The sequence below is a fragment of the Mauremys reevesii genome, linkage group 4 (genome assembly GCF_016161935.1).
Source record: "Mauremys reevesii isolate NIE-2019 linkage group 4, ASM1616193v1, whole genome shotgun sequence".
In the NCBI taxonomy this organism is placed as follows: domain Eukaryota; kingdom Metazoa; phylum Chordata; order Testudines; family Geoemydidae; genus Mauremys; species Mauremys reevesii.
This window is the reverse complement of record NC_052626.1, coordinates 40,787,523-40,813,726: the sequence shown is the minus strand read 5'-3', so window position 1 is coordinate 40,813,726 and position 26,204 is coordinate 40,787,523. Positions and strand designations below refer to the sequence as shown.

At 43.6% G+C, this 26,204-nt stretch overlaps 1 long non-coding RNA gene across 3 annotated transcripts; it reads right to left on the bottom strand.

Annotated features, from left to right (window-relative positions):
- Window positions 1-556: 556 nt before the first annotated feature.
- LOC120405411 lies at window positions 557-26,099 on the bottom strand. 3 transcript variants are annotated; one of them, XR_005598556.1, is made up of 3 exons: window positions 25,893-26,099; window positions 4,416-4,568; window positions 557-648 (listed from the first exon to the last, which is right to left on the bottom strand). It is a non-coding gene; the product is annotated as an uncharacterized LOC120405411 (long non-coding RNA). The 3 variants fall into 3 exon arrangements; XR_005598554.1 differs by lacking the exon at window positions 25,893-26,099 and adding an exon at window positions 22,108-22,162; XR_005598555.1 differs by lacking the exon at window positions 25,893-26,099 and adding an exon at window positions 5,853-5,982.
- Window positions 26,100-26,204: the final 105 nt, after the last annotated feature.

The window sequence follows — 26,204 nt, the reverse complement described above, 5'->3', positions numbered from 1 at the left end:
AGCTCCGGCCTCCGCTCCAAAGTCCTGGTTCTTTTCAGCTAATGCTTGTATATTGTTTTTGCTTTTAATATCTATTACAAATAGAACCAAAAGATAAAAATTGCTTAATACGTCCCCAAACATCATACTTAATGGGTGTAGTAACATTCCATCCATTGTCCCTGGAGGATGGAAATAGGTTTTCCTTTATATAAAGTTTTAGTGAATTCAGTGTTGGTGAAAGTGCTGGGTTGACATCCTTGTTGTCTGAAGTGCTCTATTTATCCACAAAATAAGAACAGCACAGGTAGCAGCAGGCCAGGCTTCTGACACATACCACCCCCTGCCCTGGAAGGACCATTTCTAGGAGTGAGAGGAAAGTTGGTCTTTATGTCCCACATTCAGTTTTCAGCCACTCCAATGAGACTGTCAATAATGGAGATAATTAGTACTGATTGTTTTTAATTCAGATTCCTGTCCTGCTAAGAACCAGACTGGCACCACCAACTCATTTCATATTGGGCCACTGTTTTCAGATGGTACTGTTTTAATATATTTTGAAATATTCTATTACCATTGTACATCCACTACCAAGACTCCTTCCACTGACACCAGGAAGACCTTGCCCGCATAGTCCTTGATCTCAGATGTGACCCTTGCTGTTATGTGCTATGAGAGAAGAGAACAGTTTTAGCAATGTTTGGAATGTATACAATACTACTGAGAGAAACTTAAATGTTAGAGCAGGGAACTTGGAGTCAGGGCCCCTGGGCCCTTCTGTCAATTCTGTCACTCAGGCCTTGCCTTCACTATGAAAAAAGATGTATTTTTAACCCATGTTAATTAATCCATGTCATAATCATAGTGAAGATAAGGCAGTTGTAGTTTTAAACAAAGTTAGCTGGTTTAGGTGAACCCTAGGGTTAAAAATACACCTTTTTTCCTAATGAAGACACTACCACACTGTGTAAACTTTGCCAAGTAATTTTTCTGTGCTTCAGTTTTCTGTTTCCTCATCTGTAAAATTATTATAATAGTTAACTACCTAGCAAAGATGTTGTTTGTCTTAATGAATGTTTATAAAACCTCTTTGTGATCCACAGATGACAAGTGCTAGAGAAGGACAAAGGATTATTAATGATGCCCACTCAATGGGGCATTAGCATGCGACAATGAGTTTATCTCACAAAACTCTAGAGAAAGATTCAAAAGCTAATAGAAAATGTGGAAATGAGGCAAATTTTCTCTCACCTCTGCAAAGCATCTTGCACTCAACACACACACACACAACACACTCACAACACACACACATCAAACACCAGGAAATCAAATTCACTCACAGTTCAAAGACAAGACTTTTCACTGTCTTGTGTACTGGAGCCATCCAGGAAGGCCATCCAAGAAATAAGTAACATGTAAGACTGCATATACTGAGACCCCCTGGATGTAATGGAGACACCTGGGACTCCTTGAAACTAACTACCAACCCTCTCTCATACTCTCCGTACTCTCTCACTGTGCTGCTCTTCTTGCTACTTCTCTTATTTACAATTCACAAACAAAAAAAAAAAAAAGAAAAAAAAAAATAAACCCCTTTAATATTGTATTATTTACTATGCCTATTTTTCATTTTCTGCAGCCAGATTTTCTGCAGAAAACAAAAACACCTGCAATCACTTCTCAGACTATCAGACTCACCACACTACCTCTCTCACCACACACACCTGACCTGGTGAAGGTGCATGTGAAGTGATGGGTGACTGACTTGCTGATGCTGACTTAGTTAGAAAGTTTTCAGTTTTTATCAAGTTGTTATCAGCCGTGTTGTCTGTATCTCAGCAAAAAAGCAGCAAAATAGACTAACAGCAAGATGTTTTGGAGGCTTTTTTGAGATGGTGGTGAATGTGATTCGTCAGATGCAAGTGATGTCTTGCATCTGGCTTGCATTCAATCCTCAAAAAAAAAAAACTCTGTTCTCTCTATAGTGCCACATATCTTCTGCTGTTTTTTTTTTGGCCTTTTCAGATTCTGATGACTCTAAAAAGGAGGAACGGAATACCTTCCTTTCCACCCTCCACTTTTTGGTTTCATTGGTTTTAGGGAATCCTTGACAGGTCAGAGTTCAAACTGCTGGTGTGACCCTAACAATGCCGCTCACTTGAGAGTTCAGGACACAGTGCATGACTCTTATTATCAGGAATAGGAATTCCATATGTATACAAGGAATCTAATCCCTCTTGAATGTAAAACATTCTTGTACCAGGGAGGATGTTCTACATATAATTCCATTTGCTGCTTCTGATTGATCTGTGGGAGTGAGAGGTGATAGTGATTATGATGGATGGGAAGGGAGTCAGGACTCCTGGATTCTTTTATTCCCATCTTTTGAATTGCTGGGCAAAATCAAATCATCTGATCCATCATCATCATGGCTATACAATTACTTACCTTACCCCCCATAGGAAAGCTGTGAGGCTTCAATGTTTGTAAAGTGTTTTGAAATTTGAAATATGGAATTTCCGTGTGTTGGTTGACCTGCTTATTTATTTTGAACAGCTCCTTTGCTTTTATCACATAATAAAAATATTCTTGCTTCATTTGATTAAAGATCATATGGAAGACTAAGGCAAGCTTTGCAAACTCCATAATGGGGTTTTACATCTTCTTCCAAAGCAACTGGTATAAACCACTGTTAGAGACAGAATACCAGACTGCATGGGCTGTTGGACTCCCATGGATATTTGGGCCTAAAACTCAACATCCTCCAAGAAATACATGATCAAAAAAAAAAAAAAAAAAGCTGCTGCCCTCATCATCCTCTCATCCCTCCCTGCCTGGCCACGCCTCATCATGTGACCATCCTTGAGTCCATTCATTTCTCTCCTTGGTTTTCCCCCCCTGAATTGAACTGGAGGATGAGGACTCATTACTATACTATACTAAGGAGAAGAGAGAGAGAGCAGAACGGGAGGGGCGGGCGGGGCGAGAGTGGAACAGGGGTGGGAAGAGGCAGGATGGGGGCGGAGGCTTGGGAGAAGGGGTGGGGTGGGGCGGGAAGAGGTAAAGTAGGGGCGGGACCTGGGGCAGAGCTGGGGGTTGAGCACCCCCCCACACATTGGAAAGTCAGTGCCTGTGGATATAAATATGAAATATGAAGAGGAGACATTCAGAAGATGTTTGGCCATAGCCCAATGTCATATATCTGGTGCTTCCAAGATGTAAAAAGCAAACCAGGAATTTCTAAGCTCAGTTTCACACACACACACCTGCCCCACCCCTTTTCCCTCCCATTTGCTCTCATAGACAAGTGCAGAGTCTGAAACAGGAGACTAGGCAAAAAAAAAAAATTCAAGAAAAACACATTTTAAGTTTAATTACATAGCTGCTTCTGGATTCTTTAAATACATTCCCCTCTAACTGCTTCCACACACAAGACTATCCAAGTGCCTCAGGCAAACGTAGCCTCATCTGCAAACTCCTTCCAAAACTAATTCCTATCTTGCATTGTCAAATAAATCAAACCAAGTTGGTCAAACAGCATCCTTATCCAAGTGTCCTTTGACAAACTCAGTTATGAAGCTTTAAGTGATGAGTTACAGTGCCTCAGTTCCTTGGGCAGGCAAATAGGAATTTTCAGATGAGGATGATAACAAATTCCTTTCTCTGAATCCTCTCCTTCCACACATACGTACAATTTAGGCAATCAAAAATTATTTTGAATTGGTGCCTAAGAGTCATACTCTGCACTGGTGTGATGTAACTAGTGACCTATTCTCCCTTTGCCATCCTTGATGTTGCCTCACCGTTGAGAAAGCAAGCTGGAGATTCTAAGGATTACCAGGAGAAAAACTGGAAATATAACAGCTCAGCCATATACACTTCAGTCCCTCATTTTCTTAGGTTGTTTTCTCCCCTTTGGTTTCTGAAGTTGAGAAATAAACCATCTCTGAATTCCAGGGGTTTTTTACTGCCATCATGTGGAGAATGTCCTAAATATGCAACATTTTCTTCTCAGCTTCTTGCTCATAGATTTTATTTTTCCTACTCTTGGCAAACTGAAAAACATCCACCTCCCTCCCACAGCTACACAAGGGGAGCCCTGGCATTACTCATGTCTTAAACAGCTGTTAAATATTCTGCCATCCCTAGTGTATTTTGATGCCCTTCTAAGGAAGCACTGTATTTGTCGGTACAACACAGCTGGCCATGAGTGTGACAGACCGGGTTCATCTGCCATTTTAATTGTCGCATCACACCCTTCCTTTACCTGTCTGAGAAAACAAACATTCTTCCCAGTACCGTCATCACTTCTTCACCCTATTCATTGTGGTTTCTCCAGACTAACACAGAAAACAATATGATGAATAATATCACCATGGCAATTATATAAATTATCACTAGATTAGAAATTTACAGCCTACAGACAATACAGATACCTGCATGCAGTGATCCATCTTTATGTGAGCAACCAAGCCATATAACCATCTGACATCTGTAGGCCTAAATTTTCAAAAGTGGATGCCTGAAGTCCAGAGCTGATCAATACCTATTCTGGGGAAAACTCCAATATTTCGACATTTTGTTTCATCCTAAATTGGGATGAAAAGCAGAAATCAGAATTGTTCACAAAATGAAATATTACAAAATAATATTGAAACATTTTTTCAACTGTTATATTAGTCAAAACAACATGTTTTGACCTTATTGAAACTAAATATGGGCAGAGGGATAGCTCAGTGGTTTGAGCAGTGGTCTGCTAAACCCAGGGTTATGAGTTCAATCCTTGAGGGGGCACTAAAGGATCTGGGGCAAAATCAGTACTTGGTCCTGCTAGTGAAGGCAGAGGGATGGACCCAATGACCTTTTGGGGTCCCTTCCAGCTCTATGAGATAGGTATAGCTCCATTTAAAAATATATATATATAATTTCCCATTGAAATTTTTTGATGAAACTGACATGTTCCCACAAAATGTTTCAGTGTAATTGATTTAGCATTTTCTAATGGAAAAATGTTTCATTAGAAATTTTTTGGCCAGCTCTACTAAAGTTAGGTTCCCAAATCCATATTTAGGCACCCAACCAAGTAGCCTCATTTTTAAAAGTGCTGACCTCCCACCATTTCCCACTGAAGTCAGCAGCACAGTCAATGGGAAGTCAGTATGACCTCCATCCTATTTACATCCTTTACAAAGTGTATACACAAAGTCCTGTTTTCCTGCTCACAATTCCAAGCCTCTTTCCAGGAAGCTCTCTCTTTTTCCTTCTTCCAGGGCCATGCTACTAGTGCTTCACTGACTCTCTTCTGACTTTTCTGTCCTATCTGCTTCTGACACACCTAGCCTGTCTTTGCAATCATCCCCCAGCTACCCCCCTCTCCCTAACTACACAGATCACTTCTGATCAGTCTTGCATTTGGCCTAGTTCCTTGGGCAGTGTTTTCTATTGTTTCATCTATTTTACTCCATAAAGGATCTTTATTGCTTCTTACATTTATCCTGAATGAAGGGTGGTGAGCACGTACATCAGCCTCAAAGCGGTCTGTGATTGCCTATAGATCAAAGACCATAGCCACCACCACACTCCAGCATAACATAATCTTTTTCTGAGGAGCTCTTACGCTTCCATTGTTTGGAGCAGGACTTTGAAATTTGGCTGAGGAATAGTGCTAGGAACAGGGAGGTGCCTTTTGCTGGCCTCATTAAAATCCATTCAGATTCAGCCAAGTTATAAACTGTTGAAAATCACCATTTCACAACCTGGTTTTGCCTTGCTGCTAAATATTCTCAAGATCCCATTAATACTGCCCCATGTCTCATTGCAGCAGCTCACACAAGATGGACTTCGAAACACCCTTTGGCCAGGGCTGGCCTTACCATGAGGCGAACTGAGGCGGCCGCCTTAGGTGCCAGACTGGGAGGAGGCGCCAGTAGGACCCAGAGTGTAGAAAATTGTATCTGCTGCTGGTGCATATGTATTCTCTCTGCTCTGGATGCACAGAGATGGTGGAGTGCTGTCCTGGAGGGAGGAGGGCACAAGAGACATAACAGGTGGGCAGGAGAAAAGGTGAGAGGGAATAACAGAAAGCAGCAGGAACTACAGGGAAAGAGAGGAGGAGGAGCCTCCTATGTACATCTCTAGCACCCCCAGGAGCCTGGACTGATTAACACCAGCTTCTCAGGGAGCTTCCTGTTTCCTGCTGCTTCCCTAAACCTACTTGAGGAGAACAGACAGTCAACTGAAGTAGTAGGAGCCAGTTAGGCCCTTAAGACGCTGATACCTTCCCTCACTCGGGCCCTACTACCAGCCTGCTTGTTTGTCCCCTTCAATGGAGTTTTGAGAGCCACTATAGCTGGAACAGAACAGCAGTCATGAGTGAAAGAAGAAAACGCCCCTCTGGGGCAGCATTCAGAAAAAGGAAGCTTTTCTATCTAAGCAGTAAGGAGCGCTCTTGAGATATATAGACACAAATGTTCATAATGAGCCTTCCGGCCCCAGTGAGGATGTGAACGGTGAGGAGATGCCTGATCTTCCAGTTAGTCAGAGTGCAGGTGACTTGGCAGCTACTGCAGCATCCATATCTCCATCTCAAATGGATGTAACCAGGGGCGGCTCTAGGCATTTTGCCGCCCCAAGCACGGCAGGCAGGCTGCCTTTGGCAGCTTGCCTGCGGAGGGTCCGCTGGTCCCGCGGCTTTGGCGGACCTCCCGCCTGTGGGAGGTCCGCCAAAGCCGTGGGACCAGCAGACCCTCCGCAGGCATGCCTGCGGGAGGTCCGCCGAAGCCGCGGGACCAGCAGACCCTCCGCAGGCAAGCCGCCGAAGGCAGCCTGCCTGCCGCCCTCGCAGCGACCGGCAGAGCGCCCCCAGTGGCTTGCCGCCCCAAGCACGCGCTTGGCATGCTGATGCCTGGAGCCGCCCCTGGATGTAACCATGCACATTCCTGAAGAAAAGTGTAGATCAGAGAAGAGTGTGGTGAAGGCACATGAAAAAGCTGCTGCTGAGTTTAGTTCCTTAAGTCTAGATGATCCAGAACTGTGGATCTTGTAGAAGTAGCCTGAGGGACTTCCTTGTACTGCATGGGCCACAGCAAGTGAAAAACTTCATGTTCCCCAAAGACAATGAAAATAGAAGTTTCCATCCAACACATTACTGGCGTGAAATCCCCAATGGTGACGAAGTGGAGAGGCCATGGCTTATGCACTCAAAAACCCAAAATGCTGCATACTGTTTTTGTTGCAAACTCTTCCAGTCTAATGTTCCATCCACACTGGGTTCTACAGGAACAAAGGACTGGAAAAATCTGGCTAAAAATCTGGCATGCCATGAGAAGGCAGCAAATCACCAGAGAGCATTCCATAGGTAACCCTTCTGCCGGGCCGAAACGATAGCAGCAAGGGCCGGGTTCAATACATAGGGGCCCCTTCCCCACAACATAATGCAAAACCAGCTCGAGCCCCCACCCAGTGACCTGGGAAAATCTTACACTCACCCCTGGGTGCCTCGAAGAGGCAATACTACCCCTCTCGCAAGCACAGAGTCTTGGTGTAGCAGAAAAGATTTAATTACATGACAGACAACAAGCATTAAATTGGGAAAATACCTCAGCTAGAGTTCATAGGTCAAACCGTGAGCAAAGACCCACTCCAGCAAATTGGGCCTTCTCTCGGGGCCCTTGAGTCCAGCAACCCCCAAATCACCCACAGTCCCAAAAGTCCCACAATCCAAAAGTCTCTGTCCTGGGTCAGTGCAGCCCCAGAGCTCAAGAGTCTCTCTGCAGAGGTGCCCCTCCCCAGCCTGGGTAGAAAGGGGAACCTTACGTGGTTTCGGGGCCAACTGCCCTGCCTCTTCGTGGGGTTCTGCTTCCACTAGTCATCTCCACAAACAGCTCAGCTCCACTTGCTCTGTGGGCTGCTCCGCTCTGCCAGCTGCTCTGGTCCACCAGCTGTCCTGTGAGCCACTCCAGCCGTCCTCGCAAGCTGTTTGGCTCCACTCACCCAGTGGCTGCACAAACTGTTCCACTCTGCTCCACTCTGCTCTGCCAGCTGCTCTGCTCCACAGTATGGCTTCAGGCTCCCTCACTCATTAGCATAGTACTCAGTGCTCTCAGCTCAGCAAGTCCAGCTCTTCAGTGATTTCAGCTCTTAGTGATTCCAGCTCTTAGTAGGGGAGCCCCAGTACCAGTGAATTCAGCTCAGTAACTTGCATTTAGATTCTTAAGGGAATCAAAAATTAACTCTGACATTCCACAGTGGAGAGAGGCACAGGTGGAACTGGTGCTTCTGGCTCACACAAGAAGCCTGCACCACCCAGTACAGATATCTGTCCCCAGCCTCTCTCTCTTGACTGGGTTTTGGAACCCATGTCCCTTGTCTAGCAAGTGCTATTTAATTGATAATGAAACCCTCTATCATAAGACAGTTTTGTAGTTCCTCATTCACTTAATCGGGGTGACAACATTTTATTGCTCCTGCCTCAATAACAATGAAATTGGGGCTCCCACAGCTGTGAAAATAACCATCCCATGCTGCTTTGCGGTATGCTAAGTGGGGTGGGAGTGCTGATGCAAATAACCGAAATACCAATGCAACACTTTAAACTTCTTTCCGCACTCCCCATAATTTACCACCAGATGTCAGGGTGGGGCTCATCCTGACTCTGCTTACAGGTGGAAAGAGCTTGAGATGAGACTAAGGTTAAAGGCCACCATAGATGATCAGCCTCAAGAGAAGATTGCATCAGAGTCTCTTTACTGGCAAAATGTTCTGAAAAGGCTCACTGCCATTGTGAGAATGCTTGCTACCCAAAACCTAGCATCGCGTGGCACTTCAGATGAGCTGTATGTGCCAAACAATGGAAACTTCCTTAAAATTGTGTAGCTGATGGCTGAGTTTGATGCTGTACTTCAGGAACATCTAAGAAGAGTCACCACCCAAGAAATGTACACACACCACTACCTGGGAAAAACAATTCAAAATGAGATCATACAGTTACTGGCAACAAAAGTTAAACAGAAGATTGTGGCAGATCTGAAGACAGCAAGATATTACTCTGTTATTCTGGACTGCACACTTGACATCAGCCATATGGAACAAATGACTTTAATGGTGCGTTTCGTAACAACAACAGAACCTAGTGAAAATGTCCCTGCAATGGTGACTGTCAGAGAGCATTTTCTAGAATGTATTGACATTGATGATACTGTAGGAGCTGGTATGACAAAGGTGCTTCTTAAAAAGATGGAAGATACGGAAATTGCAATTGCTGACATGAGAGCTCAGGGCTATGATAATGGTGCCAACATGAGAGGAAAGAACAGAGGAGTGCAGACACGGATCCAAGAGTTAAACCCTCGAGCTTTTTTTGTCAAATGCAGTTCTCATTCATTGAACTTGGTGGTCAGTGATGCAGCATCAGCTTCTAGTGAGGCTGCTGAATTGTTTAATGTAATTCAAAACATCTATGTATTTTTCTCTGCATCAGCTCATCGATAGCAAATTTTGAAGCAACATCTGGGAACATCCTCTCTGACACTGAAACCACTGAGTGCCACATGATGGGAAAGTCAAGTGGAGGCGATAAAAACTATCAAACACCAAATTGGGAAGATAGATGATGCCATAGTTACCGTTATGGAGGATAATGCTATTCATGGGAGAACAGTGGCAGAGGGAAATGGAATCACCAGAAAAATACATAACTTAAATTTCTGTGTGGCTTAGTATTGTGGCATGGCATAATGTTTGAAATAAATGTTGTAAGCAAGAGACTCCAAGGTGTTGACCTTGATATATCTGGAGCAATGGAACAACTGGACAAAGCAAAGTCATACCTACAGTCTTACTGGTCAGATAAGGGATTTCAAAACGTTCTGAAGAGTGCACAGAAGTTGGCAGAGGAACTTCACACTGAAGCTATTTTCCCACTCATTCAAGAATACGAGAGTCACCGAAGAAGACATTTTGATTACGAGGCATGGGATAATCCCATAAGAGACCCGAAACAACAATTCAAAGTTGAATTCTTTAACTAGATGCTAGATTGTGCAATACAGTCAGCTGAAGAACGTTTCATGCAGCTCAAGGAACACAGCAGTATATTTGGGATGTTGTATGATATTCCAAAACTCCTCACTATACCTGAAGAAGACCTACACCAGCAATGCAGGGCACTAGAGACAGTGTTGACACATGATGACATGCACGATATTGACGCGAGTGATTTAGGTGATGAACTGAAAGCCCTTTCAGGATGCATTTCAGTAAGATCAACTCCAAAGGCTGTTCTGGAATATATGTGAACAAATAAGATGACCACCCTCTTTCCAAATGCTTTTATTGCTCTATGCATGCTTCTAACACTTCCTGTAACAGTTGCCAGTGGAGAACGCAACTTCTCCAAGATGAAGTTAATTAAAACACATCTATGCTCCACAATGACACAGGAGAGGCTGGTCTGCCTTGCAACCATCTCAGTAGCGCATGAGCTGGCCCAGACTGTGGCGCTTCAGCAGGAAGCAGTTCAAATCTTTGCAACCAAGAAGGCATGGAAAGTACCGCTTTGATTATTCAAACAGATAAAAATGCCAGTGTTTACTATGCAGACAAGAAAAGTTACATTTGCTGTTCAGGCGTTTGAAAATTAAGTGTTACTTAAAAATTTTGAACAAGGCATTTTAAGTTGTTAGTTCTCCATTATTGGGGTAGGTATCAGAGCAGTACTATGAGAGGAGTAAAACAGTAAGAAGGCAGAATTGGAATCTTTCAAAGTTTTGGCCCAAGCGAGGGAGCATGGGGGTGTCATTTGAGCTCCCCGCCTCAGGTGCCAAAATGTTGTGGGCCAGTCCTGCCTTTGGCCTACGGGAAGATATGTTGCACTAGGATCTAGGAGATTGAGTTTTATATTCACCTCTTATAATTCTTATAATTCATACCGTAATAAGGAGAAGGGGTGACTTGATTATTTATATGGTGAATAAATACTTAATAATCGAGTCTTCAATTTAGCAGAGAAAGGCATAACACAATCCAATGGCTGGAAGGTGAATCTAGACAAATTCAGACTGGAAATAGGGTACACATTTTTTATGGCCAGAGTATTTAACCATTGGAACAATGTAGCAAGGGTTGTGGCAGATTCTCCATCGCTAACAATTTTAAAATCAAGATTCAACGTTCTTCTAAAAGATATACTCTAGAAATTATTTTTGGGAAGTTCTATGGCTTGTGTTATACAGAAGGTAAGACTAGATGATCACAATGGTTCCTTCTGGCCTTCCAATCTATTAATAACCTTTATTATTTAGCAATGCCTCATATGCTACTTAAAGGTTACACAAGCTGAGAAGAGAATTCAAATCTGTAACATGGCAAACCCAGATGACAGCCACTAAGCAACATGGTAGCTCAGAAAGATTATGCCAAATATACATTCTTGGCTCTGCTATCTGTAAAATGGGGCTACTCCTGCAGAGTTAACCCAGTTTTGGTATATTATGTGCCCTCAGGAGTGGCTGGTCCAAAGAAGATAATAGCCTGCTCCTGCCCCCAGCTAATGTAGCTAATTCTTTAGGCCCAAGCTGTAGGTCTGTACTGCAGTGCTGAAGATTTAAGGGTCAAATCTTACTAGTGATGCATTATATGGATTTGTTGTTGTTGCACATAATTTTGTCTTTTTGATTTTGCCTAAAATAATAGGAAATTACATGCAAAAATATATATATGAAAAAATATATAATATAAGTTACATATTCTAATTTTCAAAAGCTAGGAAATGAAAGACTTAAGATTACCTGTGCAATTTTAATTCTGCCGTGTCATATATATATATATATCTTATGATATAGTCTTAATTACATGAACACTTCCTATTTTTTCCATTAGACCACTGCATCTTTTAACAGGATGGTGGTCAGGAAATAAATCAAGGTTGTGTACTGAAAGAGGCTGTTTTCTGTAGGACCCCTCCCTCATTTGATTTGCTCACCTTGCAACATAAATGCAGTATCATCGTTTAAACATAGGTTATATATGTCATTTTACGTAAATTAGGTGTAGCCCTTTTGATCCTGAAAAAATGTCAATATAGGGTCTTTGACTGGGTTTGAACTCCCTTTTCGTATTATAATAATACAAAGTGACAGACGACACCTTGTGGTCATTAGAGGTAATTGTACATGGCTGAACAAGGCCATTTTTAATACTAGAAAATATACCACAATGTGGCAATTTTGCAACAAAAAAACTTCAAAAACAGACTCCAAAGAGAAACTGCTGAACTTGAATTAATATGCAAACTAGATACTATTAACTGTGGCCTAAACAAAGACTGGGAATGGCTGGGTCATTACACCAATTGAATCTATTTCCCTATGTTAAGTTCTCCTCACACCTTCTATGGGCCATCTTAATTATCACTTCAAAAAGTTTTTTTCCTCCTGCTAATGATAGCTCATCTCAATTGATTAGACTCTGCCTGTTGGTATGCATACTTCCACCTTTTCATGTTCTCTGTATGTATAAATATCCCCTGTCTGTGTGTTCCATTCTATGCATCCGAAGAAGTGAGCTGCAGCTCACGAAAGCTCATGCTAAAATAAATTTGTTAGTCTTTAAGGTGCCACAAGTACTCTTGTTTTTTTTACCACAATACTGCAGCTCACAAAAGATAATTGTACAGAATTAAGACATGACTGGACAAAATATAAGACAAAGGCATAGGACAAGGTGCTGCCCGACTTCAACAGTAAAGATGAGCTTGAACAGAGTTATTCTTTGGAACATACAAAATAATTTAAAAACCTAACACACAACCTTGACCTAGAACTAAAATACCAACAAAAAATTATTTCAGCTTTCCAGGAAAATAAGACATCATCACCCCAAACATTTTAAGTGCCTACTTGTGTATAAAATGCTGCCACACTAAGCTCTCTTTATAGACTGGCTAGCCTGCAAATTTGTAACTTCTTTACAAACTGATTTATTGCACCAAATACTCACTTGACTGCCAGCTTTTAGCACAATAGACTGTTAATATTCCTATGCTGCTGTCTGCGTACGTCCTTTACCTCCATAACTTCTTGTATACTCTATGTACCTGTTTTGGCACGGTCTGTGTACCTGCTGTAGCCATGTACTCCATTGTGCACTATACTGTAACTCAATGATGCGCAAACTGTGGCTTATGAGCTGCAAGTGGCTCTTTAATGTGCCTCCTGTGGCTCTTTGCAGCACATGATATTAAAACACTGTGTGATTTAATTATTAACCAATCTAAGTTATTAACTAATCAGGATGTTTTTATTATGTTATTAACCAATTAAGTTATCAACTTGCACTAAGTTATTAACTTATTTGCTGTGAGAATTATATATGTAAAAACTAAATATTTCCAATCATACTGTTTAAATATGAATACTACCACAGTAAATGAAACAATGAATTCACACTACAGTGGCTCTTTTGGGTAATGTTGAACACTAATTGGCTCCTGAACCACTGAAGTCAGAGTGTCACTGCTGTAACTGCTCCTTCGAAGAACAAATAAATGGTTGGGATTGTTTTTTAAAAAAGAGATTGTTGTCATGTAGTGAAAATGGACTGATTTAATCCATCTTCTTCTCCTGCCTCTTTTCAGAATGGCTCTCCTCTTCTATGCAGCTAAAATCTTCCAAAGTTGCCATTGTCCCTGCCTCTCTGCCCACAATACCTTCCTTATACTGATTATGGCTTTATGAATTCAACACTGTTTTCCCTGATGCACTTGGTAGCCAGTAATTGAAAGTTTAGAGGACACGGAACATGCTAGCTACAGGATACAAATCAGTAATGATATACCACTGACTGTCTCTGTTCTCAGATTTTGCATTTAAATATCTCCTTGTACCTCCTATTGTCACTGCTCCTCCAGAAAGCCATGTTCAACTTGAAAAATAAATAAGTATGGCTCAGGGAATGGAAATGAGATACAGATCCTTTCACTGGTGAGATCTTGGGGCTGGATTAGGGTGAGACAAATCCTGTTTTCAGAAGATCTTATTATTTTATTAAATACCGGTGACTGGTCAGCTTACATGATGGCTCCAGTCAGGTTAGACACAGACCTAATGCAGGAAGTAACAAGTACACATAGACACAGAGATCACAGATAGTTCCTGGGACACACACCAGCATATATGTTACATCCGAGGTTCTCAAAGCCGGTCCGCCGCTTGTTCAGGGAAAGCCCCTGGTGGGCCAGGCCAGTTTGTTTACCTGCCGCGTCCACAGGTTCGGCCGATCGCGGCTCCTACTGGCCGCGGTTCACCGCTCCAGGCCAATGGGGGCTGCGGGAAAGGCAGCCAGCACATCCCTCAGCCCGCGCCGCTTCCCGCAGCCCCCATTGGCCTGGAGCGGTGAACCGCGGCCAGTGGGAGCTGCGATTGGCCGAACCTGTGGATGCGGCAGGTAAACAAACGCACCAGTTGGAAGTAATGGAGGAGGAGAAGGACCTAGGAGTCCTGGTTGATCGTAGGATGACTATGAGTAGGCAATGTGATGTGGCCGTTAAAAAAGCTAATGCGGTCTTGGGATGCATTAGGCGAGGTATTTCTAGTAGAGATAAGGAGGTGCTAGCCCCGTTATATAAGGCGTTGGTGAGACCTCATTTGGAGAATTGTGTGCAGTTTTGGTCTCCCATGTTTAAGAAGGATGAATTCAAACTGGAACGGGTACAAAGAAGGGTCACTAGAATGATCCGAGGAATGGAAAGCCTGTCGTATGAAAGGAGACTTGAGGAGCTCGGTTTGTTTTCCTTAACCAAAAGAAGGATAAGAGGAGATATGATTGCACTCTTTAAATATATCAGAGGGATAAATACCAGGGACGGAGAGGAATTATTTCAGCTCAGTGCTAATGTGGACACGAGGACAAACGGATATAAATTGTCAGTCAGGAAATTTAGGCTTGAAATTAGACGAAGATTTCTAACCATCAGAGGAGTGCAATTCTGGAACAGCCTACCGAGGGAAACAGTGGGGGCGAAGGACCTCCATGACTTTAAGATTAAGCTGGATAAGTTTATGGAGGGGATGGTATGATAGGATAACGGGTTTAGTCAATAGGTCAATAACGTGCCACACTGGTAATTAGTACAAAGGGTCAATGTTGGGATATTGTTAGCCTTTTCCAGAGGGTCTGGCTGGAGAGTCTTGCCCACATGCTCGGGGTTCAGCTGATCGCCATATTTGGGGTCGGGAAGGAATTTTCCTCCAGGGTAGATTGGCAGTGGCCCTGGAGGTTTTTCGCCTTCCTCCAAAGCATGGGGCAGGGGTCGCTTGCTGGTGGATTATCTGCTACTTGAAGTCTTTAAATCATGATTTGGAGCATTCAACAGCAGAGTCAAGGGAGAGAATTAGTTCAGGAGTGGGTGGATCGGCTTATGTGGCCTGCATCTTGCAGGAGGTCAGACTAGATGATCATAATGGTCCCTTCTGATCTTGAATTCTATGATTCTATGAAACCGTCTTGGCCCGCCAGGGGCTTTCCCTGAACAAGCAGCGGCCCTAGTTTGAGAACCACTTCTCTAGATCACTCTTTCTAATCTGGCTCCAGGTCAATAGTTACAGAATGTAATTACCATCCAATGACTGTTTTGGTGGTCTTTATGAAATGAATTCATCATTCATGTTTCAGTCCCTAGTGAACAAGTGTCCATTTTAAAAAGTCACCAACACGGTGAGAAATAACTGGTCTTTTTGGCAGTTTCAGCAGAGAATCCAAGGAGAGGAAGACTGAATGAGTTGCGGATACTGAACCCTCCTTTTGCTCTGGGGCCCCTTAAGATCTTAACTGATTGAGGATGTGTGGGGAAGTTTGCACTGCTGCTGTTTGCACTGTACTTTTTCTGGGGATAAATAGAGAACTTTGGTCTCAGAACTGCCAGTCTAAAACCTTCTACTGTCAGGAATCAGGGTCTGCAGCAGAGTTAGTTTTGCAGCATAGTCAGTCTCCAGGCAACCTAATGAGCACAGATGTCCTGAAGTAGGCTCATCGGTTGGAAGAGTCAGCAGACCAGCTCTTAAACGCAGCAGCAGGTCAGTGGCTGCTCAAAGCATTTGCCCATGAATATGACAGCCCCTGCACCTAGCCCTGCTCTGACTTAGACCCAGCTTTGCCTCACTTCAGGTTCTGACCCTCAACTCTGATTCCTCACCTCTGACTTCAGCTCTGTCCCTTGGCCCTGGCCTCTGACTCTGGTTCTGATCCTGGGCTACAGCTTCAACCCCTGGCTTTGGCATATAGACTCTGACTCCTGTTCTGGCCCTAGGTTCTGATTCCTGGCTACTGACTCCTGTTCTAATCACTAGGCATGACTCCTGCTCTGACCACTAGGCATGACTGCCCCCAACTTGATCCTGTGACAGCCACCAAATTCATTTTAAAACAAAAACAAACAGAATCAAACAAAATAATGAGGAAAAATGCACAATGCTCTATACTGTGGAATATTAAGGATTGTTTAACCACAATTTAGAAACAGATATAGTTAAATCGGTACAACCCCCCTACTGTGGGCACAGTTATCCTAGTATAAAGGTGCTTGAATCGATACAGCTTGTTTTGATATAAGTTACACCAATTAAAATACCTTTATACTTGTATAACTGTCTACACTAAGTGGTTGCACTGATCTAACTACACCTCTATCCCAATATAACATGACCTGATATAACACGAATTTGGATACAACGTGGTAAAGCTGCGCTCCAGGGGGGCAGGGCTGCGCACTCCGGTGGATCACAGCAAGTTCAATATAACGCAGTTTCACCGATAATGCGGTAAGATTTTTTGGCTCCCGAGGACAGTATTATATCGAGGTAGATGTGTATATCTATTGCTAAACTGATTTAGTTAAATCGGCATAATAACTGTGTGTAGACCAGCCAAAGGTGAAACATCAACATCTATTTCAATTCTCCCATCTGACTGATAATTTTATATTCAAAATGATTCATTGTTCCTCTCAATCCTATGCACAGCCCAAGAAGTGTTGGTTTACTCTTTCCTATTGTGTCTGAAAACCAAGGCAAAAAATTAGGATAGTCTAAACTTGAAAATTGTTGCAAGTTAACTTGAGTTATTTCATGATAAAGTACCTTGTTCACACACACACACACACACACACCTTTTTGTTGTGAATCATCTGGTGTTTTAACCCAGGTTAATACACCCACTTTGGAAGCAGGTTTACTGAGCTGCAAGATGAGTTTATGTACAACAAAATACACATAGATACATTGAATTATAGAATTGTAGGACTGAAAGGGACCCCAAAAGTCTTCTAATCCAGTCACCTGCACTCAAAACAGGATTAAGTATTATAGACCATCCCTTACAGGTGTTTGTCTAACCTGGTCTTAAAAAATTCCAATGACAAAGATTACACAACCTCCCTAAAAAGTGACTGTCATAGGTTTGTTCCCCACATTGAACTTCAGCGTCCAAAATGTGGGGACCTGCATGTACCCTTCTAAGCTTAATTTCTAGCTTAGATCTGATAGCGCTGCCACCAACCAAAAATATAGTGTTTTGGTACACTTTCCATTCCCCCCCCAACCTTCCCTGGGAAACCCAAGACCCAAACCCCTTGGGTCTTAACACAAGGGGAAATAAACCATTCTCCCACCTTTCCCCTCCCAGACTTTCCCTTCCTTGGTTACCCTGAGAGGCTACACTGATCCAAACTCCTTGGATCTTAAAAAAACAAAGAGGAATTCACCATCCCCCCCCACCTTTTTCCCCCCACCAATCCCTGGTGAGTCCAGACCCAATTTCCTGGATCTTAAAACAAAGAAAAATCAATCCGCTTCTTAAAAAGAAAGCTTTTAATTAAAGAAAGAAAAAGTAAAATTTATCTCTGTAAAATCAGGATGGAAAAATGTTTACAGGGTATTCAGTTCATATAACATAGAGGGACTCCCTCCCCCCTTCTAAGATTCAAAGTTACAGCAAATAGAGGTAAAAAATCCTTCCAGCAAAATACACATTCACAAGTTAGAAAACAAACATAAGACTAATCCGCCTTTCTAACTAGTACTTACTATTTTGAACATATAAGAGACTGTTTCAGAAAGATTGGAGAAACCTGGTTGCACGATGGTCCCTCTTAGCCCCAAGAGCGAACAGCCCCCAAACAAAGAACACAAAAAAAAGACTTCCCTCCACCAAGATTTGAAAGTCCTCTGGTCAGGTGTCAGCCAGGTTTACTGAGCTTCTTAACCCTTTACAGGTAAAAGAGACATTAACCCTTAACTATCTGTTTATGACAGTGACAAAGAGTCCTGTATTCACTCACGAAAGCTCATGCTCCAATACGTCTGTTAGTCTATAAGGTGCCACAGGACTCTTTGTTGCTTTTTACAGATCCAGACTAACATGGCTACCCCTCTGATACCTGACAACCTCCCTAGACAATTTATTCCAGTGCTTAACTACCCTGACAGTTAGGAATTTTTTCAGTCTTCCCTCATAGGCCATGTTTTCTAGACCTTTAATCATTTTTGTTCTCTTCTCTGGACTTTCTCCAATTTGTCCACATCTTTCCTAAAACATGGTGCACAGAACTGGACACAATACGCCAGTTGAGGCCTAATCAGCGCAGAGTGGAAGAATTACTTCTTGTGTCTTGCTTACAACACTCCTGTTAATGATGTTTGCTTTTTTTGCAACAGTATTACACTGTTGTTGACTCATATTTAGCTTGTGATTCACTACGAACCCCAGAACTTTCTCTTTTTTTTCACTTTTGCACTGGGTTTTTAATTTTGCATCATGTTATGTTTGTTCAATAAAACTTTTACAATTCACAATGTTCAAGTTGGTGTCTGTTTCATTTATTAAAATTTCATTGAAAATGTCATGACAATCATTGTTTTTATAAGAACCTTGCATGATTTAATAAAATCTTCATCTGACATATACTAAAGTCCTTCCACCACTATACAAAAATGTCAACACATGAGCACTAATCAGGTGTACTAGCTGCTCACAATTTGTCCTAACCTCAAAGTTCGCATTTAATGCATCCGTGGCCAGTTGCTGCATTTCATAGACGCCACCTCTCTGGCTGTTCAACAAGGCTGCCCACCTCCTTCTCCAACCCATCAGAAAGTCTCTTTTCCTTGTTCTCACATATGTCGTGCACAACAAAGAAAGCAGCTATCACAGGGGTGGGCAAACTACGGCCTGTGGGCCACATCCGGCCCGCAGGATGGTCCCGCCTGGCCCCTGAGCTCCTGGCCCAGGAGACTAGCCCCCGGCCCCTCCCCTGTTGTCCCCCATCTCCCACAGCCTCAGCTCGTTTGCTCCACCACCAGCGCAATGCTCTGGGCGGCGGGTCTGTCAGCTCCTGGGGCAGCACAGCTGCAGAGCCCGGCCTGACGCAGTGCTCTGTGCTGCGTGGTGGTGGCGGCAGCAGCAGCGTGACCCGGCTCCAGCCGGGCGGCTCGGCTGAGCACCACCAGCCACCGGTGCTCCAGACAGCGCGGTAAGGGGGCACAGAGCAGGAGTGGTTGGATAGAGGGCAGGGGAGTTCGGGGTAGTGGTTGGGGAGAAAACAGGGGGTTGAATGGGGGCAGGGGTCCTGGGGACAGTCAGGAAGGAGGGGGGTTGGATGGAGTGGCAGGGGGCAGTCAGGGGCAGGGGTTCCGGGGGCAGTCAGGGGCAGGGGTTCCGGGGGCAGTCAGGGGACAGGGAGAAGAAGAGGATGGATGGGGAAGGGGTCCTGGGGAGGCCGTCAGGAATGAGAGGAGGGGTTGGATGGGGCGGCGGGGGTCCGGGGGCAGTCAGGGAACAGGAAGCGGGGGGGTGTGGATGGGGCAGGGGTCGCAGAGGGGGTTGGATGGGGCAGGAGTCCCGGGGGGAGGGGCCGAGCCATGACCCCCTCCCCTAACCGGCCATCCATACAATTTATGAAACCCGATGTGGCCCTCAGGCCAAAAAGTTTGCCCGCCCCTGAGCTATCAGCTGCCTCCAGCTTTGACATCAGGTGCCTCCATCTACCTTTTAAATGCACATTCCACTGTCATTCTGAAACTGCTCAGGGTATAGCTAAACAGGTCCTTTCTCCTATCCAAGTGTCTAATAAAAGGCTTCATAAGCCATGGAAGTAGAAGGTAATTTGCATCTCTAAGAATGACAGGAGAAATAGCAACACATACCAAACTGGTCAGTATCTAACCAGTAGCAATCAGGTGTGATGAGCCTCCACATGACAATGGCCACATGCTTCTCCATGCTCAGGGCAGCTTTTATGTATGTGTGCAATCTCTGCAGCTCCAGGGTGAGCTCTGATGAGATTTCTAGGAAAGTGGCCTTTGATATCCTGAAATTCTGCTACTACTGTTGTTCATCCTAGGTCTGGAGCACTATTCTGTCCCACCAGTCAGTGCTAGTTAGCTGAGCCCAAAAGTGGCAGTCCACCATGTGAAGCCATTCCAGGAAAAGTTCAAGTAAAAGTGTCTACTCAATTTCAGCCATCTCCACCTCAGATGCTTGTATCACTCTGGTTCTGAAGTCACTGAACAACTTGATATATATGTGCAGCAGCCTGTTTATATTAGGCATCATGAGGGTCACAGCACTCAGCAACTTTTCTCTATGCTTCCTGACAGTGTTTTGAAAAAGGCACTGGCCTGTAACAAGATGGATGATGGGATAAAATGAGAGGAATCATGGAAATTATTTAGTTTGACCACAAGTTTCACAGTTCCTGTGTCTTCCGGTTGGTATCCCACAAAGAGCAGTGAGGAAAATTCCAGAATTTATAAGGCCTAGTGATAGAGCAATGCACCATAGGATGTCTGCCCAGAATGCGGAACAGTTATTTAAAAACAACATAGATCTTTTGGACATAATTATCCCACACAGAAGTAGCTTAACTGGGGATAATAATGCGGTGTGGACACACCGGTGATGAAAAAGTTGTCCTGCATCACTTAACACAAGTGATGCCCTTAAAAGGAACCCTTTCTCATCTCTCATTGCCACACCCATGTCATTTGATATCATTAATTCCCTAGCTCCACTGGCAGGGAGGCAAAGGGGCAAAAGCATTGTGAGGACTTACTGTATCACAGCATCCTGGTAAGTGTCTTAGTCTTTGCGTCTAATGTTTTAATAGCAAACCAAAAACAAAGGAAAATGCTGCCTGCAGAGTTTTCTACCACACCACATTCTCGATTTTGGGGAACACAACACCTATATAACAGCACCACAGAGACAGCAGATCTCTCCACCAGAAAATAACCACAGCATAAGAAGAATTCCCATGTATGGCATGCTGGGTATGTGGATAGGAAAGGGAGGGGATGTACTGGAGGAGGGAATGAGTATGCTAAGAGGACACTGTCCTCCAAACTATTCTGGTCGGCTGCAATGGCCCATAGATGCACAGTATAAGTTAAAGCAGACAACTAAATATTGACAAACTTTAGAAGTGTTTGCATACAAATGCAAAAAGTTTAAATACTAAAATAGATTAACTTGGGTGCCTGGTATTAAATGAGGATATTGATATAACACACATCAGAGAAACTTGGTGTAACCATGATAATCAATGGAACACAGGGTACAAAATATATAGGAATGATAGAGTAGGTCAGATGGTGGGGGGATGGCACGATATGTGAAAGAAAGTATAAAGTATCATAGAATCTGTATGGACAGAAATTCCATGCTTGAATAATAAAAGTATAACAGTAGGAATGTACTACTGATCACCTTGACCAGGAGATCAGAGAGGCTACAAAAACAGAAAGCCCAATAATAATGGGGAATTTCAACTATTTCCATATTGGCTGGGGATGTGTCACCTCAGGATAGGATGCAGATAAAATTTTTAGACACAATTAATGACTGAAGTAGCATTAGTGATTGCACTATTAATGAGGCAATTCTTTACTTAGTCCTAAGTGGTGCACAGAATCTGGTCCAATAGGTGAATATAACTCAATGTAATTAAATTTAACATCCTTGTAGGGGGGAAATACCAAAGCAACCCAGCACAGTAACATTTTAAAAACATAAGAACAGCCATACTAGGACAGACCAATGGTCCATCTAGCCCACTATCCTGTCTTCCAGTTTGTTTACCTGCCGCATCTGCAGGTTCGGCCAATCACAGCTCCCACTGGCAGCGGTTCACTGCTCCAGGCCAATAGGGGCTGCAGGAAGCAGTGTGGGCGAGGGATGTGCTGGCTGCAGCTTCCCGCCGAGCCGTGTGCCAGAGGTTGCTAACCCCTGATCTAGCCCTTTCCTAATAGTTAAGGCTGTTTATGTCACAGAGGTCATGGAAGGCATGGAATCCGTGACTTCCAGATACCTCTGTGACATTCTCTGCTTCAGGTCCAGGGGCTGCAGGACTCTGGAGCTGACAGCCAGTGCGGCCCTGGCAGTGTTCCAGCCACAGGCGACAGCAGTGCCAGGGGGCCCTCTGCAGTTCCAGCAACAAGTGACAGATTCCTGAGGGGGCCCTCCCAGGGTTCCAGCGACAGGCGACAGCCTCGCACAGGGAAGGGGGGACGCCTCTGGCAAGCAGCTGGAGTGTCCCATTTTCTCTTTGGGAAATATGGTCACCGTGCAGCTCCTAGCTGCCATGGGCGGAGGGGGAATCCCACAGCTCCCAGACACCATGGTGCTGGGGGAAAACCATGGAGCCGTAGCAGCAAAAGTCACAGACAGGTCACGGCTTCCATGAATTTGTGTTTATTGCCCATGACCTGTCCATGACTTTTACTAAAAATACCATGACAAAACTTAGCCTTACTAATAATTTCTAACATTCTGTTTGCTTTTTTGACTGCTGCTGAACACTGAGTGGCCGTTTTTAGAAAACTATGCACCTGACTCCAAGATCTTTCTTGAGTCATAACAGCTACTTTATATCCCATCATTTTGTATGTATAGTTGCAACCCTATTTTTGTATGTATACACTGCTATCCTTTCCCGCTCAAGTGTCTTCGAGATCAGACCTGTTTATGTATATGTGACCATGTCAGCCTCTAGTAGCTACAATCTAAAAAAAGCTATACTTCCTAATACTTCTATAAAACCATATATGTTTTGATAGGTTATAATTAGTCAGTGGGCTCACGAAGCCTTTGTTTTTGTATTAGCACAATTTCAGTTATCACAGTTTGTTTTTTCTACAGAAGGACAACATGAGAGCCAACTCTAGTTTTTAGTTTTCACTTTACAGCTGAAAGGAATGTAGCCTTTAGAACAGGGGTAGGCAACCTGCGGCACGCAAGCTGATTTTCAGTGGCCCTCACATTGCCGGGTCCTGGCCACTGGTCCGGGGTCTCTGCATTTTAATTTAATTTTAAATTAAGCTTCTTAAACATTTTAAAAACCTTATTTACTTTACATACAACAATAATTTAGTTATATATTATAAACTTAGAGAAAGAGACCTTCTAAAAATGTTAAAATGTATTACCAGCACGCAAAACCTTAAATTAGAGTGAATAAATGAAGACTCGGCACACCACTACTAAAAGGTTGCCGACCCCTGCTTTAGAATATGGAGGATTTTATACTTTCCAAGTTTCCCCTGATAGACTTCACTAAAATAAATATAATATTTTTCTCACCTTTTAATAATTTTGCCCTGCTTCTAGTACTACAGAGATAAAAAAATAAAAAACATGCAAATTCCAAACTCAACAATACAAACATACTTATAGGAGCAAGAACTAAATGATGTCCTCTCCTTCTCTGAAAAATTGACAAAACACACACTGAAGAACATGCAGTACAAGAGGCACAACACAGCTAAAGATATATACGGGAGCATGCTGTAAACACACTCCCAACACTGCTCAAATTCAAATACAAGCCCACAGGAAAGCAATCTTCAGAGTAGCCATAATTAATATAGAAACATGTACATGTAGCACACAGGAAAACAGCTTCAGCAATGCATGAATATACATAGGAAGAGGCAAAAGTAGCCTTTCAGCATTGTCAATATCCACATAAAAGCATATGGTAAACCAGACCCTCACATAAGCAAAAATGCATATAAGAGCACAAAGGAAACTGGCCCCAACATTGCAAAAAAAACCCATATTTTAATGAAAGGGGTGGGTTGGGCTTCAAATGATTTGGTGTTTGTTTCAGATAAATATTTAAAAGTTCAGATGCTTACCCAAACTGTCCAATAGACCCTTGAGAGACCCTCCCCCATACCTGTCTTCCTACCTGGTGGTGTCTTTTGCATGGAAGTCTGGTGTCATTCTTCCCTAACACTGGCACCATCTGAGGTGAATGGCTGATCTTCACCACTTCCAAAACACTCCCATCCCACACACAGACTGCCCCACCCCCCAAACCCTCCTTCTACCAACACCCAGGTTCATAATCCTATACTGAGAGCTCAGTGAGGGATACCTCTGGGGGTCAGGATGGGCTTGGAGAAACCAGGGACAGTCCTGGGAGTAGGAGATAAATTAAATCAGTATTCCTATCGTCTTTCCTCCTTCCCCAAATCTGGAAATGGAAAGGGATTCACAACACCTAGTCTTGAGATCTGAATCTAACACACTGAATCTGACATACCCCAAAGTCAAGAGGTGTGTGGTTTGGATCTGATGTTCTAATAGAGGCTCAATGTTAGTATTTAAAGCCTCAAATAATATATTGTAGGAACAGCCTACCTGTTTCCTCTTTTGTGTCTTTTCACAGCACTTAAGACTAATGAGGTTGGAGGTGCTTGCCATCCTGTGGTACAATTTCAAGATGAGAAATCCCTACCTCATCTGGGTCATCCTTTCAATTGACACTCAAGGCATTTTTGTTTCCTTTTCCACTTGTGACTGGTTGTTTTATCCACTGTAAGTTTGGGTTGGAGGTAATTTCCTCTTCTCACCCATTCAGGAATTTATTGGCCTATGTTTGCCATTTTTAATGGGGATGTTTCAGATTCTTGAACACAAACACCATCTGAATGTATTTATTATTGTTTCTCTCCACTTCTGCTCAAAGAATTTATTTTAGTCTTTATCTGAACTCTCTATGAAACTGCTCTTCATATCCAAAGGCAAATCATTCTGTCTCTGGCAGACCTGCAGATGGAGCAGATAAATCCCCATTTCTGGCAGAGTTCATGAGACTACTCTAGTCACAATATCTTGTCTCCATTAGGCCTGAACACAGTCTCTCTCCTGATCATTGGGCCTGGTTTCTCCACCACTTATGGGGCATCATACTCTCATATTTATTCCACTAGCTGATTTTCGCAATCATTTGGAAGGGTAGGGGTACTTCTCACTCTTCACTTGCTTTCTAGGTCTCCTAATTACCTCATTTTGCTGCATCCTCCTCCCTTTGGCCAAATGGCCAAAAACGTTAAAATTCTGCTGTTTCCTCACTTGTTCTCCCCATCTCTTAAACACTCTTAATTATTTTGGCCAAAAAGACTATAGAAAAGACTGTCACTCAAGGGGGCTGTGTTGTTACCCCTTTATACTGTATTCAGACCATCCAATAGCCTCAGGAACTCATGGTCTATCCAGCCTGCAGACTCCCTTCATCACTCTGAGCCATAAAAGATTCAAACCCCACAAGCAGGCATTTGGCTAGTACTCAAGGCTTGCACACTATCCTGTAAAAGCCAGTTGTTGGGTATGGATAACCACGTTGCCCTTTAATGAAGATGCTCCCTTCCAGTGTAGTGCTGGTGATAAATCATGGTAGGAGAAAGGCCAGCCTGTGGTACTTTTAAGTTTTAAACATGAGGGAGACTAATCCTGGCAACCTCAGATCCCATCCTCTTCTTCCATCAAACCTCTTTGGATGCCCAAGGCTGCCAGGCGCAGATAACAGCCTTTGGCTGATATACACCGTAGAGGTTTTATTGAGGGCTGTAGCTGCTTACCAAGCACTTGCAGCTGCCTCTCCTCATTCCCTCTCGCTTTGCCCCTTCCCTCCTCATGCCCACTCCTGCGGCCCCCGGCTGAAGATTAAGGCAGGCTGCGGGCACGGTGGCCCAGCACGGAGGCTCCCTGTCGCACACACAAAGGGGTGGGCGCACTAGGGTCCCTCTCTCCCTCGCGTACTTCACATCTAGGGACACAGGTGGCGCCAAAACAAAACGGACGGCAGACCTTGCCGCGCGTGCGCAGTAGAGCCACTCAGCTCGCTCAATCAGAGAGGCTGGAGCTCGTTCTACGCAAGCGCACTGAAGCTA